Genomic DNA, 18,852 nt, shown 5'->3' with positions numbered 1-18,852 from the left:
GAAGTTTGTCAAGTATTCGAATTGTATTCGAATTACATTATGCCGAATATTTGAATCGCTAAGCTCTTCGACTATTCGAATACAGAAAAAGTCGACGAGAGATACCAACCCTATTCAAAAGTCAAACAGACGTATTGTGTACGAGGTACTTTGATCTCTGGTTAATGCCAAATTGTTAGAAATATACTTAATAAATACCACTTGGCTTCGTTTCAGAAGTGACTGTGATATTATCCCACACAAAGCGTAAGTATGGAATTGCGTCTTCATGGTCTCCTTAAATCCCAGGCGGCATATACGCACACTCGCGTGCATATATACATATGTATGTACTCACATGACGTCGTCGACAGTACTATACCGCGACGGTTTTAATAATTCTTCCCACACGGGAACCACACATGGCTTTTACTCTCCTTATTTTAAACGCATTCATTATGCAATCACAGAAAATATCCTCACCTTCAACCTCGCTAAAAGGAATTTTATATTTTTATCTAAAGTCGTATAAAAAGAAAAAATGAAAACACACAATCGGCACCGTATTGCTGAATCGTAATGTTTTCGTGCAATAAATATTGCACGAATGGTTTACTTCCTCTTCGTTCTTGCCGAAGTAAATCTATGGCTGTACAGGGGCACGAGAATAATTTCATCGAATTATTCGATACATATATATAATCCATTTTAAGAGTAAAATAAGTATTTCGTAAACGATACATTTTCTACAATCGATTGTAAGAAATTCTCATACCTTCTCGACTAAAAGGTTTAATAAGTAATGGTTGCAAAATTGTTTTCTACCATTACAATTCGTGTAATATGAAATATTGATCGCAATCCATTAATTATTAATAATCACGAAAATATTTCTTCGAATTCGTTAAAATTTTTATTCGGATATTGATCAATTGACCTCATAATGAAAATGGCTTATTATCTTTCCAGATTGATGTCAGATTTCCTATTTCTTAATATATTGGTTTGAAATTACACGAATAATTGAATAGTTGGCGATAGAAGAACACCATCGTGCCAAATTCTACTGATTTTCGCAACAAATAAAATTCAATGATACTGGTATATCAATGTACGAAAACAACAATAAATATACGAGATCGTACAAGTACGAGGTACAGGTATAACATATTGTTATTAACATAACATCGTATTAATCTGTATTAATATATTGTGAATATAAATAAATTAAAAAGTAAATAATACATGTATTTATTTTAATTGATAATAACGTGATATTTAAATTAAACAATGTGTAATGAAAAATTAATTTTTAGTTTAAGTCTGATTCCGAAGAGAAGTTCCTCCGAGGGCGTCCCAAATCAAAATGTAAACTTTTGTTAACATCGATACATTGTCGCGAAACAATAGCTGGAAATACCGTAGTTTAATAAAGTTCGATAATGATATTTCTCATTTGTATTAACGATATCATTCTGCGCCGTATAAAACGATAAACCATAAATGAATAATTTTGCCGTTGGGTGTCGCAGCACCGGCGAACTCTTTTCGTCATTACCCAATCGTACGCGAGAAAAAGCAGTTAGTAACAATTAAACTGGAACTGAAAAATACGCCCAGAGTGCGAAGTGTAATTAGCTTTTTAATCGCAAGGAACAAAACGACAAGTGAAATTCATTCGGTATTGTTCTGTGTAAGATAATGGTGCAATGTTAGTGTAAATGCAATTTCAACATGAATACGAATGAAAACGCCATAAATGTGACAATACAGTAGTTGCAGTATTTAAATGGCGAGGGAGAGAACGACAAAATGGTGCTCTGGTACAAAAATTGTTTGATATAGATAGATGTTAGTTAGAGAAATAAAATGATATTACAAGATACGTAAAGAAATATATCGTTTACTCAATAGATATATATATATATATATGTACATAATATATAGAGAAGAAGATCCCAGATCCTAGTAACTAGGAACTAATTTCCACGAATTTTATGCTCTTAATAATACGGCGTATTATATTTAAATATTTTTTCATTAGAAAAATCTGACAGTTTTATCTTGTCGCAGAGAAAACGATAAAAAAATATAAATTCACTCATTTTTCTATAATTATCCGTGCATTTGTTCGTCCGTCTTCCTCCTCGTTAATATTCGTGCTGAATAATCGAAAAGAATTTAACTCGCTATTCATACATCCAGCCGTGCTGTAAAGTTAACAGAGAATTTAAACAAATACCACGCGGTTTAACAAATTCGTTCTCTTTTTTCTTTCTTTTCGAACGGGCTGTCGAATTACTTTGAAAAGCAAATTTTAGAATTTATTCCGACAAACATAATATGCGTTACGTAATTATAGAAATAACCAAGCAAACAGAATTAAATCGCATTTTTACATGTATCGGGTGCAGTCTCGTTTCCAGTTCTGTTGAGCAAAAAAAAAAAAAAGGAAAAGAAAAAATTACTTAAGCTAAATGAATCCAGATATACGAACGGGAAACGTTAACAAGTGTATAGGACGAATATGCTTATATCCCGTGCTTGCAGTCGACAAACGAACTGGGAATGCCAGGAGAACGAGGAACGGAGATAAATGCATCGCAGCCAGGTCGGATATCAATTCATAATAAGGCACTAATTGCAAGCCGTTCCGTGCGTTTGAATTTCATTCTTGTAGGAATTATACATGTATCAGGATATGTGTGTACCTTTACTGCTTGTAAATTAAGTCCAGGTTCACGGAACAATAACTCAACTTTGCACCCTATGATTTAGTATCGCCAAGCTTCGTTCGCGGACTCGATGTACCGTACAGACGTTCTGCTTTTTAACATCGGCTAATATCACGCACGCGGTGAATTTTCTTCTACAGAGAAAGCTTATCCCTTATTCCATTTTTTTTTTGTTTTTTTTTTCTTTTTTTTTTTTTTTGGAGGTAATAAAAATTTTGTTCCTCGTTTTTTATTTATTTCGGCACGTAGTAAAAATTTTGTTCCTCGTTCTTTATTTATTTTATATACACACTGTACTGTGTGTGGTATAAGGTTACAGTTGTTCGAATAATTCGATATTCGGATAGGTATTCGAATACTACGAGTAGACTTCGAATATATATGTGTATTCCAGTGTCGTTATTTGAGTATTACTATTTGAGTAATCTTGGTCGAATATCATCATAAAAATAGAAAAGTCTTTATGTATAATAGATACTGATAATATGTTTAAATATATTACACGATCTTGTAAGAGAATTACCAGGTCACGCATACCGTTTGGTGAGTGAAATTAGTCCTTCTAGGAAGATGATCAATATTCTGCGCATACATGAACACATACAAATACAATTAATGGTTTTTCAATCGATTCCAACAATCTGTTAGTTTCCAGATATATTCACGATTGTAACATTTTCGATCAACGTTTACAACATTCAATTTCTACGTTTTTTTAGATCTTGTCTAATCGTAATATTTTATTCGTTATTTAAAGTTATACGAGTTGGTTTTCACGCAAACGTTTTCATCGCGTTTATATTATCGCCATTAGAAATATGACCACGCATTCATAAGTGAATATTATAATTTGTTCTATGATATATAAACCCCTTTCCAATTGATCCACTTACTCTTGTTTCAAATAATTTTAGATAATCTCGTATCACCGATGACCCTAATATATCGAACTGTATCGAAAATATTACAGGTAAATAAATTTAAAAACTAACGAATCGCTCGAAACGACTCGAAGCCTATTATTTAACTACGATTTATTCGCAAACGCAAGTGTGCGTTTCTTTACCAAAATAGAAATATCGTGGAATATTTTGAATAAAAATAAAATTGAAAGAAGAGTGATAAACTGAAGTGGTATTTGAACAACATTCGTCGAATAGTCGAATTGTTAAGTACTCGGGTACGAAAACAGAGAAATTTGACAATTATTATCAACTTTGGTTCAAAGCTGAGATCAAATATTTTAGTCAGCCTTTGAAAGCGTTCGACTAAACGAAAATTATTCGACACTGTTCGCGTGCACCTTAATCGTGTTACCACATTCGCCGCCAAACATGAGTTTCACATCTTTCCGTTCACGTCAAACGCCACAGAGGCATTCTGGGGTTGTTCTCGACATTTAATCAAATTTACAACGTTCCAAATATAAATATTCGGTACTCGAATGATGTACGCATTATTTTACAAATTTCCGATACAACGTTCACGTCGTTCAAAACTTGACGAGTATTGTCAAGAACACCCTCTGTATCGTCAATGAGAGCGAGAGTTATCCAAGAACAATAGATACGATCAAGGATGGGGATGACGATCGGGCAGCATCTTCCCGCAGAAAGTACACGACACCTTCTTAGGATGTACCGCGCAGCGTTACCTCGCTAAGCGTCCCGGTTCCTACCTCGTTAACCGTCGCATGGCTCCGCTACGGCGTATCTCGCTCGCTCTCGTCGTTTCTCGCTGTTCGACAGTATCTCCGTCGTTCGCATCGCTCAATCCCTGGTAACACCAACCTCCCTCAGGCGACACTGTGCGTCGTATCATCAACGACATCCCACGAACCACAACACGAGCAACGCTAACAAGATGTCTCTGTCTGATTTACTCAGGACTGACAATGAGAGAAGTCGGAGCAATACTGATCAATCTAGATCGATCGAATTGTCCTCGACAAAATCATCTTACGCGCGTACAAAGCGCGATAACGACACGTTCTTCGATTGGCAAACTTCACCTCTCCCACCTTCAACGCTGCGCAAAGATTTCGTAACCGTACAAAAACCTAGGTTTTTATTCATTCGTGTCGAAACGTTCCACGGTTTAATAAGAGTCGAAATCCGTAGCCGTTCACGTTTAATTGCTAACGAAATTGTACCGGGCGCCGTTCGCGCACGCAATATCGTTTCTTGTCAATTTATACTTTTATCTTGGTGCACAGAAATTACCATACTTTACACTTACCGCGTTACCTTTTAACTCGTATAAGAACCGCTCGAGTGAGTCGCAGTACGCGCGAATGAAAAGACAGTCGCCTTACAATGCAAACAAAAAATTCCGCATCGCGGACAAAAGCGGATGAATGAAAAAGGGATGCGTTAAAATATTAAACCGCGTGGCGGCGTAGGTGTTCCGGGGGGGGGGGGGGGAGGTGTACGTTCGCGTTCACGAGCGGTGACATAAACGGCGCAGAAGGAAAGTGTATACCTGGCCGCGTATTAACTCATAACGGGAGCGTTAATTGCGAAACGCTTCGCGGTTGAATTTCCTTCGCGTAACAATTGTGCGTTTCGATATGTTTGTATCTCGACCAATCGCAAACCCGATTACGTATTCGCATAATACGACGAGCATATAATTAACAGACGTCGAACCGGCAATGGGGAATGTGTGAAAGTAATTAATTGCAGCCGTCACGCGTGACGCGGAAACAGACCAATTAACCTTCAGCCTCTCGCCCAGTCAAGGCAAAAGTGTTTAATTTCTAATTGTTTCCCATGCGCTTAATAGCCGCGTCAATATTCGATACCCCGCCGTTAACGAGTTTCGTTAACGACGCGCCGCGACGCTCGATTGGCTGGCCGGTGTGCCGGTTATTACGACGTTTATCGTGCTAAATGCTTTTTCCTCTCTGATCCACATTTTCTTTCTGCGTATCCGACGGGAAAGTCCTCCAGACGCCACGGTTTCGAACACTCGGTTCATTAATAAAAAGAACCGTCAGATTTTTTTCACATTGACGGAGAGTGGTCGTAGATTTCTCCCGACGTTTTCCGGACTACATTGAATTCGAAACAGAGAGGACGGTGCAAACAATTGTTAAACATCGACAGCGTATGTTCGATCGTTTTTTATAAAAAAAAAAAATAGGATAGATGTTGTGTAAAATTCGAAGATCGTCTTCCGTTTCTTCACCACAAATTTCAGATGTCGATGAAAAGAACGAAAGAATCTTGTACGTGCTTTCTTTTCTCCGGAATCGATAATCTAGTCCGTCAACCTCTCGAGGAAATATTAAAACGTGGAAGTCGTCGGATCCACTTTGCTTCCTTTTTTCCAAATTGTAGATCTCGGCGAAAGGAATGAAAGATTCTTATATGTTTCTTCACCGAAATCGATAATTTACCCCGTCAGCCTCTCGAGGTAGCTTAGAAAATGTTGACTGTCGATACAGCGTGGAAAGACCGGAGGGAACAAATGCTGATCGTTTCGGTGATCGAACTTCATCCAATAACGAAAGTTAACATTTTTATGTTCTTCATTGTACCATTGCGAAAGCAATACCAATGGGCTGGTGTTGTTTTCCCAACGAAAACGAGTCTGTACAAAATTCAATTACGATTCGTAACGTATTCAAATATTCGAAGATTTGGATGATTCGAATATTCGGCAAATATAATTCGAATACCATTCGCAGTACCCGAATATTCATAGTATCGGAGTAGCGTCGATTATAAATTAAGTTCTTTAAAATTCATCGTACTTTAATTCATCTTCTTTCAACTTTATTTTCATTTAAGGTACATTTTCAATAACGATATTTCTATTTTAATTTAAAAAGATGCGTTCACATTTATCGAACAATAATGTCAATATTCGGTGGTATATTCGTACCATTCGAATACCTATAAAATATTCGAGTATTAAATTATTTAAATAGTCCAAGCCCTATTATGAATGCTCGTTGCGTAAGGCTGATTTGTAATGAAATTTTACGTATTTCACCTTTGAAAATTTCACACAGAGAGATGGTGCCAAATATTAAAATTAGTTCGCATAAATGCAGCCACGACAATACGCAAATTGGTACCACTGGGTCACATGGATATTGTTCTACGGATGCAACAATTTCGTGATCTTGCGATGAAATTCGTTTCAAAATTATTTTTACGTCCCGAGCACATAATAATACGCGACGGACGATAGTTTGCCAACTCTCGTTCCAATGGACTCCCTTTTTCTTCTTCGGTCGAGGGACCAGATCGCACAATAATTATATAACATATCGTACGATAAATCGTTACGTCTGTGGCCCCCTGTATGTATAATAAATCATTACGTCGGTAGCCCCTATTAGGTGCGATTAATCATTTGAATGATCTTCGAGATAAAGAGAACCCAGATGAAAATCAACGACAAGGAAAGTATCCTATCGATAGACAATATACGAGCAATCAAATCTGAAACAAGAAAACGAATATTGGAATTCAATTTAAGTCCATTTTAAGGGCAGAGCCATTGAAGACGCACGATTCCGAGCTAATGTTCGATTTTCAATTACGTATTATTTAAATCGCCGTTAATTTCTCGTATGATCACTTTTGCTCGATTCGATCGGTGATTTTATAACCTTTTTACCGCTAAACTTATCGTATTCGTAATCTACCCGTACCTTTTGAACGATCGATTCACTCGGCAGGTGTAAGGTCAAAGAAATTGTTCGCTTTTACGATGTTCGTAATTACATTGCACCGGGCGCCAGTTAATTATTTCTCGAAAATCGATTCCGGAATTGATAATACCGCAGAGAGAGAAAAATCAAGTGAATGTTTACGACGAGAATTAGCTTCAACTGATTTACGGTCGCAAGACCTTAAATGAGAAAACAATTGTGTGAAAACGGTTCGAAACTTCGAACAGATTGAGTGAAAGTTTTCCACGTTAGTATAAAACTAGTATCCTACTGGGACACGAGATCGTCGATTGAAGGCGACTCTTGTGCGAACCAGGTGGATGTTAAAGAAGACGTTAATTGACCGTTACAGTCGTACGGTCGTACGAAAAAGTGTAAAATGTTTGCCCACTCGATCCATGAAAATCTTCCGTGCACGTACATTGATCCACGATTAAATTTTCACGTTTCACTCGTTGGAATTATCATCAAAGCGATGCTCGCGATACTTTTTACACACGACAAATGCACGAACGTAACTTTTTCATAACAAAAGGTCGTTTTACGCGGTTACGGTTTTTACAGGTTTCTCTGCCTCGTTACACTCGGATCATTTATTAGTACGAGGTATAATCCGCGACTGGTAGCTCCCCGAAGCATTATATTAATTTAATTTCTTTAAACCGGTTAATAATATCAATAATCGCTCGACAGCGCGATAGAACCTCCATAAATTATTATTATTATTATTATTACTATTGTCAAACCTCGTTATTACGCATATATAATGATAGTGTACAGACGAATTATACACGATGTTTCGTAATTCGTTTTACCAAATAAAATGGACTAATTCATCGTGTCAAAATTAAAACGAAATTCGACTTGTAAAGGAACTCTTTCCCGAGATAATCGATTTGGAAAATAAGTAGGGTACGCGCCAATTTAAATAAAATTCGATTAAACTGTTCTACAAACTGGAATAATGGAAACATTTTATAATTAGATGATAGAATATTGAAGCGCGAACGAGTTTGTCAATCAAGTGCGCGCGTGCCCCGAGTATTTTCAAACTCGATTATCTCGAGAACAGGATCGGGTAAAAAAAAATTTTACTCTACATTTTTTACTTATTTTTTTACGAAGAAACGCATTCACCGATAAATTAGGGAACACCTGTGCACGAAGATAAGATACATTCGGAATACGTACGTATACAAGATATTCGACTAATAACGTTGTTGTGAAACTTGGCTTCGAAAATGGAACCATTTTCGTTGCATTGTGTCGACAAGTGAATAAACCCTCAAGAACGAGTGAAGTTTGAAGGAGGAGGAAGAGGTACTGTAAAGAGATGAAAAGATTAGGATCGAGTAATTTTGATCTAGTCTCGAGCATTACGAAAAATGAGTGAAATGTTTGAACCAATACGATCCACCATTTCCTCGAGAGCTGATCTCTCTCCCTTCTTACATTGCTGCTGGTCTTCTCCGCTGGCTTTTCACGTCTACGATATCAATTTTGGTCATTCGAGAAGTAACCAACGGCACGTAGCATAATGTAATTGAGTACATCATAAAGGTTTACAATTTCTACGATCATACGTGCCCATTGACTTTATCCATAATAACTTTTATCACGAAGCAAGCGATAAAAAGTCAAAAATACCTCTACCGCCAATTTTAACCCAAAATGTAATTCACAGGCACAAATTGTTCAAAAATTGATCCAAATTTTACGAGAAGAATTAACCGAAATTACTTCTCGATAGACTATTTAAATAAATGGATTTTCCTAAAAGCTGAATAGGTAACTGAAATCAACATATAAAAACGTACAGATAAATGTTTGCCCTGCACCTAATAGTTTTCGAAATATCGAACGAAATCGATTTTTCGCTGTAATTTCGAGTACAGTTTTTACCCATTTACTATGGACTTTGACGTCGATCGCAAAAAAAAAAAATATACGTCGGATTTTCGAATGATCAAAATCGACAATTTGGGGCCATTCTTTGGTGAAAATAGCTCTAGAGGTTCGTTATTCCGAGTCGGAATAAATATCATTTCGATCGTTTCTGTAACGCGGGAAGATAAATACGACTTCACATATGGACGTCGATGTAATTTCTGCTGGTTCGTTAATTTGTTTGACGTTTCATTATAGGCAATAGGTTGTTATTAATTCATTTGCACAATCGAACGAAACTCGTCCGCAGAATCGAGCTCGTGAGGTTTCGATTTCGCGAAACGTATCGCCACGAGGCTTCGTACGGTTTGTCCTCCGTCCTCTTTCCATCGTCAATTAAGACACTTCGATAGCAATTTTCCCATAGAGCACACAGCCTGTTCAAAGATCCCAAAGATAGGCGGTGCACGTGCAAGATGTTCTCTAATTATTTAATTAATAATGCGCGAAACGTCCAGCCGAGTTTGCCAGTCAGTGGAATCGAAACGAGGTTTACATAGGATCGTCGAGTGGGTCCATCGTCGTCGACAACGACAACGAGCTCTCCATTTCCGTCCGTAGGTAATCACGATAGGGAACCCGCACAAGGTATACGGCTTAAAGCGAACACCTTGCCGATAGTTAATTATTGCCGAGCAGAACTGATTTGCAAGTACGTCGTTTATAATCCACTTAAGTTCTAATCGAATCCTGACCGGACCCGCCAACAAGAGACAATCGAATCCTACGATCCGCGGCGGATCGAACCAGGATCGAATGCACTTACTTGTTCCGTTTACATGCCGCTCTTATGAAAACCGACGATCGCTTCCGGAGAAGATGATATTCCATTGTGTACACAGTGTAACCCATTTCAATCGGTAAGTGATCGAATCTTAAACGCCAAATTGAAAAATTGAACGTCTAGACACCGAACTAGGTCGAGAACGGAGCCTGGAACTGTTCGAGCATTTTTTTAACCGTTCGAGCGCTGCGAATAAATTTGAAATATTCGAATGTGCTCGGATACCGTTTCACGAATATTCGAATACTCGAACACCGTTACTCGAATATTTCAAATTTATTCGTAGCGCTCGTACGCTTAAGAAATGTTCGAATACCGTTCCTCGAGTATTTCAATATTCAAACATCAACGTTCGAATATTCGAGTATTCGTATATTGTGTCATTTAAATATCATTACTCGAATATTGATCGATTTATTTACTCATAGGTAGAGATAACCTTCATACGAACAGAAATAATAATAGGATTGATCTTAGATATTTCAAATTGAGGAAAACCATAGTGAAATATGATACAACATTCTGAGGAAGTATAGATTTTTTAAATCTATCGCTTACCTTTGTATCGAGGCCAAGGCTTTATTAGCAATATCGAATACATAATTAATTTGTTCGGTGAAGTTTAATGACTTGCCAAGAAGCACCCCGAAGTTATTAACAATATCGATAGATTGGAAAATTATGTTGTCCAATGAGTACGTAAACGCTGTGCGACAGCTATCTCGGAGAAATTTCATTATACGACTATGATACAGCATGGTATTCGAATACACAAATATTCGAATATCATGCTGTATCATCTGAACGTTCTATTAGGGGGACCGGAAAGTGATGTCGTTTCCCGAAATTAGGGGGACCGGAAAGTGATGTCGTTTCCCGAAATTAGGGGGACCGGAAAGTGATGTCGTTTCCGAAATTAGGGGGACCGGAAAGTGATGTCGTTTCCCGAAATTAGGGGGACCGGAAAGTGATGTCGTTTCCCGAAATTAGGGGGACCGGAAAGTGATGTCGTTTCCCGAAATTAGGGGGACCGGAAAGTGATGTCGTTTCCGAAATTAGGGGGACCGGAAAGTGATGTCGTTTCCGAAATTAGGGGGACCGGGAAGTGATGTCGTTTCCCGAAATTAGGGGGACCGGAAAGTGATGTCGTTTCCGAAATTAGGGGGACCGGAAAGTGATGTCGTTTCCGAAATTAGGGGGACCGGAAAGTGATGTCGTTTCCGAAATTAGGGGGACCGGAAAGTGATTTTGTATCCCGAAATTAGGGGGACCGGGAAGTGATGTCGTTTCCGAAATTAGGGGGACCGGGAAGTGATGTCGTTTCCCGAAATTAGGGGGACCGGGAAGTGATGTCGTTTCCCGAAATTAGGGGGACCGGAAAGTGATGTCGTTTCCCGACATTACATTCCGGTCCACCTAATGTTATATTTATTAGGGGGACCGGAAAGTAATGTCGTTTCCCGACATTAAATTCAAATACATAAATTTTAAATTTAATTATTTACAACTAAACAAGTCACTATAACCTCAGAATGTCTTTGCTACGACTTTAATGTACACAATGAGCTGACAAATGACAATCAAATAGTGACATGCGCAGAAACGACATTACATTCCGGTCCACCTAATATTATATTTATTAGGGGGACCGGAAAGTGATGTCGTTTCCCGAAATTAGGGGGACCGGAAAGTGATGTCGTTTCCCGAAATTAGGGGGACCGGAAAGTGATGTCGTTTCCCGAAATTAGGGGGACCGGAAAGTGATGTCGTTTCCCGAAATTAGGGGGACCGGAAAGTGATGTCGTTTCCGAAATTAGGGGGACCGGAAAGTGATGTCGTTTCCGAAATTAGGGGGACCGGAAAGTGATATCGTTTCCCGAAATTAGGGGGACCGGAAAGTGATGTCGTTTCCGGAAATTAGGGGGACCGGAAAGTGATGTCGTTTCCGAAATTAGGGGGACCGGAAAGTGATGTCGTTTCCGAAATTAGGGGGACCGGAAAGTGATGTCGTTTCCCGACATTACATTCCGGTCCACCTAATGTTATATTTATTAGGGGGACCGGAAAGTAATGTCGTTTCCCGACATTAAATTCAAATACATAAATTTTAAATTTAATTATTTACAACTAAACAAGTCACTATAACCTCAGAATGTCTTTGCTACGACTTTAATGTACACAATGAGCTGACAAATGACAATCAAATAGTGACATGCGCAGAAACGACATTACAATCCGGTCCACCTAATATTATATTTATTAGGGGGACCGGAAAGTGATGTCGTTTCCCGAAATTAGGGGGACCGGAAAGTGATGTCGTTTCCCGAAATTAGGGGGACCGGAAAGTGATGTCGTTTCCGAAATTAGGGGGACCGGAAAGTGATGTCGTTTCCGAAATTAGGGGGACCGGAAAGTGATGTCGTTTCCGAAATTAGGGGGACCGGAAAGTGATGTCGTTTCCCGAAATTAGGGGGACCGGAAAGTGATGTCGTTTCCGAAATTAGGGGGACCGGAAAGTGATGTCGTTTCCGAAATTAGGGGGACCGGGAAGTGATGTCGTTTCCCGACATTACATTCCGGTCCACCTAATATTATATTTATTAGGGGGACCGGAAAGTGATGTCGTTTCCCGAAATTAGGGGGACCGGAAGTGATGTCGTTTCCCGAAATTAGGGGGACCGGAAAGTGATGTCGTTTCCCGACATTAAATTCAAATACATAAATTTTAAATTTAATTATTTACAACTAAACAAGTCACTATAACCTCAGAATGTGCCATTGCTACGACTTTAATGTACACAATGAGCTGACAAATGACAATCAAATAGTGACATGCGCAGAAACGACATTACATTCCGGTCCACCTAATAAATATAATATCACTTTCCGGTCCCCTAATTTCGGAAACGACATCACTTTCCGGTCCCCCTAATTTCGGGAAACGACATCACTTTCCGGTCCCCTAATTTCGGGAAACGACATCACTTCCCGGTCCCCCTAATTTCGGGAAACGACATCACCTTCCGGTCCCCCTAATAAATATAATATTAGGTGGACCGGAATGTAATGTCGGGAAACGACATCACTTTCCGGTCCCCTAATTTCGGGAAACGACATCACTTTCCGGTCCACCTAATTTCGGGAAACGACATCACTTACCGGTCCCCTAATTTCGGAAACGACATCACTTTCCGGTCCCCTAATTTCGGAAACGACATCACTTTCCGGTCCCCCTAATTTCGGGAAACGACATCACTTTCCGGTCCACCTAATTTCGGGAAACGACATCACTTTCCGGTCCCCCTAATTTCGGGAAACGACATCACTTTCCGGTCCCCCTAATTTCGGGAAACGACATCACTTTCCGGTCCCCTAATTTCGGAAACGACATCACTTTCCGGTCCCCCTAATTTCGGGAAACGACATTACTTTCCGGTCCCCTAATTTCGGGGAACGACATCACTTTCCGGTCCCCCTAATTTCGGGAAACGACATCACTTTCCGGTCCCCTAATTTCGGGAAACGACATCACTTTCCGATCCCCTAATTTCGGAAACGACATCACTTTCCGGTCCCCCTAATTTCGGGAAACGACATTACTTTCCGGTCCCCTAATTTCGGGGAACGACATCACTTTCCGGTCCCCCTAATTTCGGGAAACGACATCACTTTCCGGTCCCCTAATTTCGGGAAACGACATCACTTTCCGGTCCCCCTAATTTCGGGAAACGACATCACTTACCGGTCCCCTAATTTCGGGGAACGACATCACTTTCCGGTCCCCCTAATTTCGGGAAACGACATCACTTTCCGGTCCCCCTAATTTCGGGAAACGACATCACTTTCCGGTCCCCCTAATAAATATAATATTAGGTGGACCGGAATGTAATGTCGGGGAACGACATCACTTTCCGGTCCCCCTAATTTCGGGAAACGACATCACTTTCCGGTCCCCCTAATTTCGGGAAACGACATCACTTTCCGGTCCCCCTAATTTCGGGAAACGACATCACTTTCCGGTCCCCCTAATTTCGGGAAACGACATCACTTTCCGGTCCCCTAATTTCGGGGAACGACATCACTTTCCGGTCCCCCTAATTTCGGGAAACGACATCACTTTCCGGTCCCCCTAATTTCGGTAAACGACATCACTTTCCGGGCCCCCTAATTTCGGAAAACGACATCACTTTCCGGTCCCCTAATTTCGGGGAACGACATCACTTTCCGGTCCCCCTAATTTCGGGAAACGACATCACTTTCCGGTCCCCCTAATGTCGGGAAACGACATCACTTTCCGGTCCCCTAATTTCGGGGAACGACATCACTTTCCGGTCTCCTAATTTCGGGGAACGACATCACTTTCCGGTCCCTTAATTTCGGGAAACGACATCACTTCCCGGTCCCCCTAATTTCGGGAAACGACATCACTTTCCGGTCCCCCTAATAAATATAATATTAGGTGGACCGGAATGTAATGTCGGGGAACGACATCACTTTCCGGTCCACCTAATTTCGGGAAACGACATCACTTTCCGGTCCCCCTAATTTCGGGAAACGACATCACTTTCCGGTCCCCAAATTTCGGGAAACGACATCACTTTCCGGTCCCCCTAATTTCGGGAAACGACATCACTTTCCGGTCCCCTAATTTCGGGGAACGACATCACTTTCCGGTCCCCCTAATTTCGGGAAACGACATCACTTTCCGGTCCCCCTAATTTCGGGAAACGACATCACTTTCCGGTCCCCTAATTTCGGGAAACGACATCACTTTCCGGTCCCCTAATTTCGGGAAACGACATCACTTTCCGGTCCCCCTAATTTCGGGAAACGACATCACTTTCCGGTCCCCCTAATTTCGGGAAACGACATCACTTTCCGGTCCCCCTAATTTCGGGAAACGACATTACTTTCCGGTCCCCTAATTTCGGGAAACGACATCACTTTCCGGTCCCCCTAATTTCGGCAAACGACATCACTTTCCGGTCCCCCTAATTTCGGGAAACGACATCACTTTCCGGTCCACCTAATTTCGGGAAACGACATCACTTTCCGGTCCCCCTAATTTCGGGAAACGACATCACTTTCCGGTCCGCCTAATTTCGGGAAACGACATCACTTTCCGGTCCCCTAATTTCGGGAAACGACATCACTTTCCGGTCCCCTAATTTCGGGAAACGACATCACTTTCCGGTCCCCCTAATTTCGGGAAACGACATCACTTTCCGGTCCCCTAATTTCGGGGAACGACATCACTTTCCGGTCCCCCTAATGTCGGGAAACGACATCACTTTCCGGTCCCCCTAATTTCGGAAACGACATCACTTTCCGGTCCCCCTAATTTCGGAAACGACATCACTTTCCGGTCCCCCTAATTTCGGGAAACGACATCACTTTCCGGTCCCCCCAATTTCGGAAACGACATCACTTTCCGGTCCCCCTAATTTCGGGAAACGACATCACTTTCCGGTCCCTCTAATTTCGGAAACGACATCACTTTCCGGTCCACCTAATTTCGGGAAACGACATCACTTTCCGGTCCACCTAATTTCGGAAACGACATCACTTTCCGGTCCGCCTAGTTTCGGGAAACGACATCACTTTCCGGTCCCCCTAATTTCGGGAAACGACATCACTTTCCGGTCCCCCTAATTTCGGAAACGACATCACTTTCCGGTCCACCTAATTTCGGGAAACGACATCACTTTCCGGTCCCCCTAATTTCGGAAACGACATCACTTTCCGGTCCACCTAATTTCGGGAAACGACATCACTTTCCGGTCCCCCTAATTTCGGAAACGACATCACTTTCCGGTCCCCCTAATAAATATAACATTAGGTGGACCGGAATGTAATGTCGGGAAACGACATCACTTTCCGGTCCCCCTAATTTCGGAAACGACATCACTTTCCGGGCCCCCTAATTTCGGAAACGACATCACTTTCCGGTCCCCCTAATTTCGGGAAACGACATCACTTTCCGGTCCGCCTAATTTCGGAAACGACATCACTTTCCGGTCCCCCTAATTTCGGAAACGACATCACTTTCCGGTCCCCCTAATTTCGGAAACGACATCACTTTCCGGTCCCCCTAATTTCGGGAAACGGCATCACTTTCCGGTCCCCCTAATTTCGGAAACGACATCACTTTCCGGTCCCCCTAATTTCGGGAAACGACATCACTTTCCGGTCCACCTAATTTCGGGAAACGACATCACTTTCCGGTCCCCCTAATTTTGGAAACGACATCACTTTCCGGTCCCCCTAATTTCGGGAAACGACATCACTTTCCGGTCCCCCTAATAAATATAATATTAGGTGGACCGGAATGTAATGTCGGGAAACGACATCACTTTCCGGTCCCCCTAATTTCGGAAACGACATCACTTTCCGGTCCGCCTAATTTCGGAAACGACATCACTTTCCGGTCCCCCTAATTTCGGGAAACGACATCACTTTCCGGTCCCCCTAATTTCGGGAAACGACATCACTTTCCGGTCCGCCTAATTTCGGAAACGACATCACTTTCCGGTCCCCCTAATTTCGGAAACGACATCACTTTCCGGTCCCCCTAATTTCGGAAACGACATCACTTTCCGGTCCCCCTAATTTCGGAAACGACATCACTTTCCGGTCCCCTAGTTTCGGGAAACGACATCACTTTCCGGTCCCCCTAATTTCGGGAAACGACATCACTTTCCGGTCCACCTAATTTCGGGAAACGACATCACTTTCCGGTCCCCCTAATTTCGGAAACGACATCACTTCCCGGTCCCCCTAATTTCAGGAAACGACATCACTTTCCGGTCCCCCTAATTTCGGAAACGACATCACTTTCCGGTCCACCTAATTTCGGAAACGACATCACTTTCCGGTCCCCCTAATTTCGGGAAACGACATCACTTTCCGGTCCGCCTAATTTCGGGAAACGACATCACTTTCCGGTCCCCCTAATAAATATAATATTAGGTGGACCGGAATGTAATGTCGGGAAACGACATCACTTTCCGGTCCGCCTAATTTCGGGAAACGACATCACTTTCCGGTCCCCCTAATTTCGGAAACGACATCACTTTCCGGTCCCCCTAATTTCGGAAACGACATCACTTTCCGGTCCCCCTAATTTCGGAAACGACATCACTTTCCGGTCCCCCTAATTTCGGGAAACGACATCACTTTCCGGTCCCCCTAATTTCGGGAAACGACATCACTTTCCGGTCCCCCTAATTTCGGGAAACGACATCACTTTCCGGTCCCCCTAATAAATATAACATTAGGTGGACCGGAATGTAATTTCGGGAAACGACATCACTTTCCGGTCCCCCTAATTTCGGGAAACGACATCACTTTCCGGTCCCCCTAATTTCGGGAAACGACATCACTTTCCGGTCCCCCTAATAAATATAACATTAGGTGGACCGGAATGTAATGTCGGGAAACGACATCACTTTCCGGTCCCCCTAATTTCGGAAACGACATCACTTTCCGGTCCCCCTAATTTCGGAAACGACATCACTTTCCGGTCCCCCTAATTTCGGGAAACGACATCACTTTCCGGTCCCCCTAATTTCGGAAACGACATCACTTTCCGGTCCCCCTAATTTCGGGAAACGACATCACTTCCCGGTCCCCCTAATTTCGGGAAACGACATCACTTTCCGGTCCCCCTAATAAATATAATATTAGGTGGACCGGAATGTAATGTCGGGAAACGACATCACTTTCCGGTCCCCCTAATTTCGGAAACGACATCACTTTCCGGTCCCCCTAATTTCGGAAACGACATCACTTTCCGGTCCCCCTAATTTCGGGAAACGACATCACTTTCCGGTCCCCCTAATTTCGGGAAACGACATCACTTCCCGGTCCCCCTAATTTCGGGAAACGACATCACTTTCCGGTCCCCCTAATAAATATAATATTAGGTGGACCGGAATGTAATGTCGGGAAACGACATCACTTTCCGGTCCCCCTAATTTCGGAAACGACATCACTTTCCGGTCCCCCTAATTTCGGAAACGACATCACTTTCCGGTCCCCCTAATTTCGGGAAACGACATCACTTTCCGGTCCTCCTAATTTCGGAAACGACATCACTTTCCGGTCCACCTAATTTCGGGAAACGACATCACTTTCCGGTCCCCCTAATAAATATAATATTAGGTGGACCCGAATGTAATGTCGGGAAACGACATCACTTTCCGGTCCCCCTAATTTCGGAAACGACATCACTTTCCGGTCCCCCTAATTTCGGAAACGACATCACTTTCCGGTCCCCCTAATTTCGGGAAACGACATCACTTTCCGGTCCCCCTAATAAATATAATATTAGGTGGACCGGAATGTAATGTCGGGAAACGACATCACTTTCCGGTCCACCTAATTTCGGGAAACGACATCACTTTCCGGTCCCCCTAATTTCGGAAACGACATCACTTTCCGGTCCCCCTAATTTCGGGAAACGACATCACTTTCCGGTCCCTCTAATTTCGGAAACGACATCACTTTCCGGTCCACCTAATTTCGGGAAACGACATCACTTTCCGGTCCCCCTAATTTCGGAAACGACATCACTTTCCGGTCCGCCTAGTTTCGGGAAACGACATCACTTTCCGGTCCCCCTAATTTCGGGAAACGACATCACTTCCCGGTCCCCCTAATTTCGGAAACGACATCACTTTCCGGTCCACCTAATTTCGGGAAACGACATCACTTTCCGG

At 41.9% G+C, this 18,852-nt stretch overlaps 1 long non-coding RNA gene across 1 annotated transcript; it reads right to left on the bottom strand.

The window, feature by feature from the left end:
* Window positions 1–7,058: 7,058 nt before the first annotated feature.
* Window positions 7,059–7,975, bottom strand: LOC143152097 (uncharacterized). Its single transcript, XR_012993499.1, has 3 exons — window positions 7,673–7,975; window positions 7,381–7,580; window positions 7,059–7,168 (listed from the first exon to the last, which is right to left on the bottom strand). It is a non-coding gene; the product is annotated as an uncharacterized LOC143152097 (long non-coding RNA).
* Between the last annotated feature and the right edge of the window lie 10,877 nt (window positions 7,976–18,852).

Source organism: Ptiloglossa arizonensis, chromosome 1 (genome assembly GCF_051014685.1).
Source record: "Ptiloglossa arizonensis isolate GNS036 chromosome 1, iyPtiAriz1_principal, whole genome shotgun sequence".
In the NCBI taxonomy this organism is placed as follows: Eukaryota; Metazoa; Arthropoda; class Insecta; order Hymenoptera; family Colletidae; genus Ptiloglossa; species Ptiloglossa arizonensis.
Note: the sequence above shows the minus strand (reverse complement) of the source record. Positions and strands in the feature narration are given on the sequence as shown.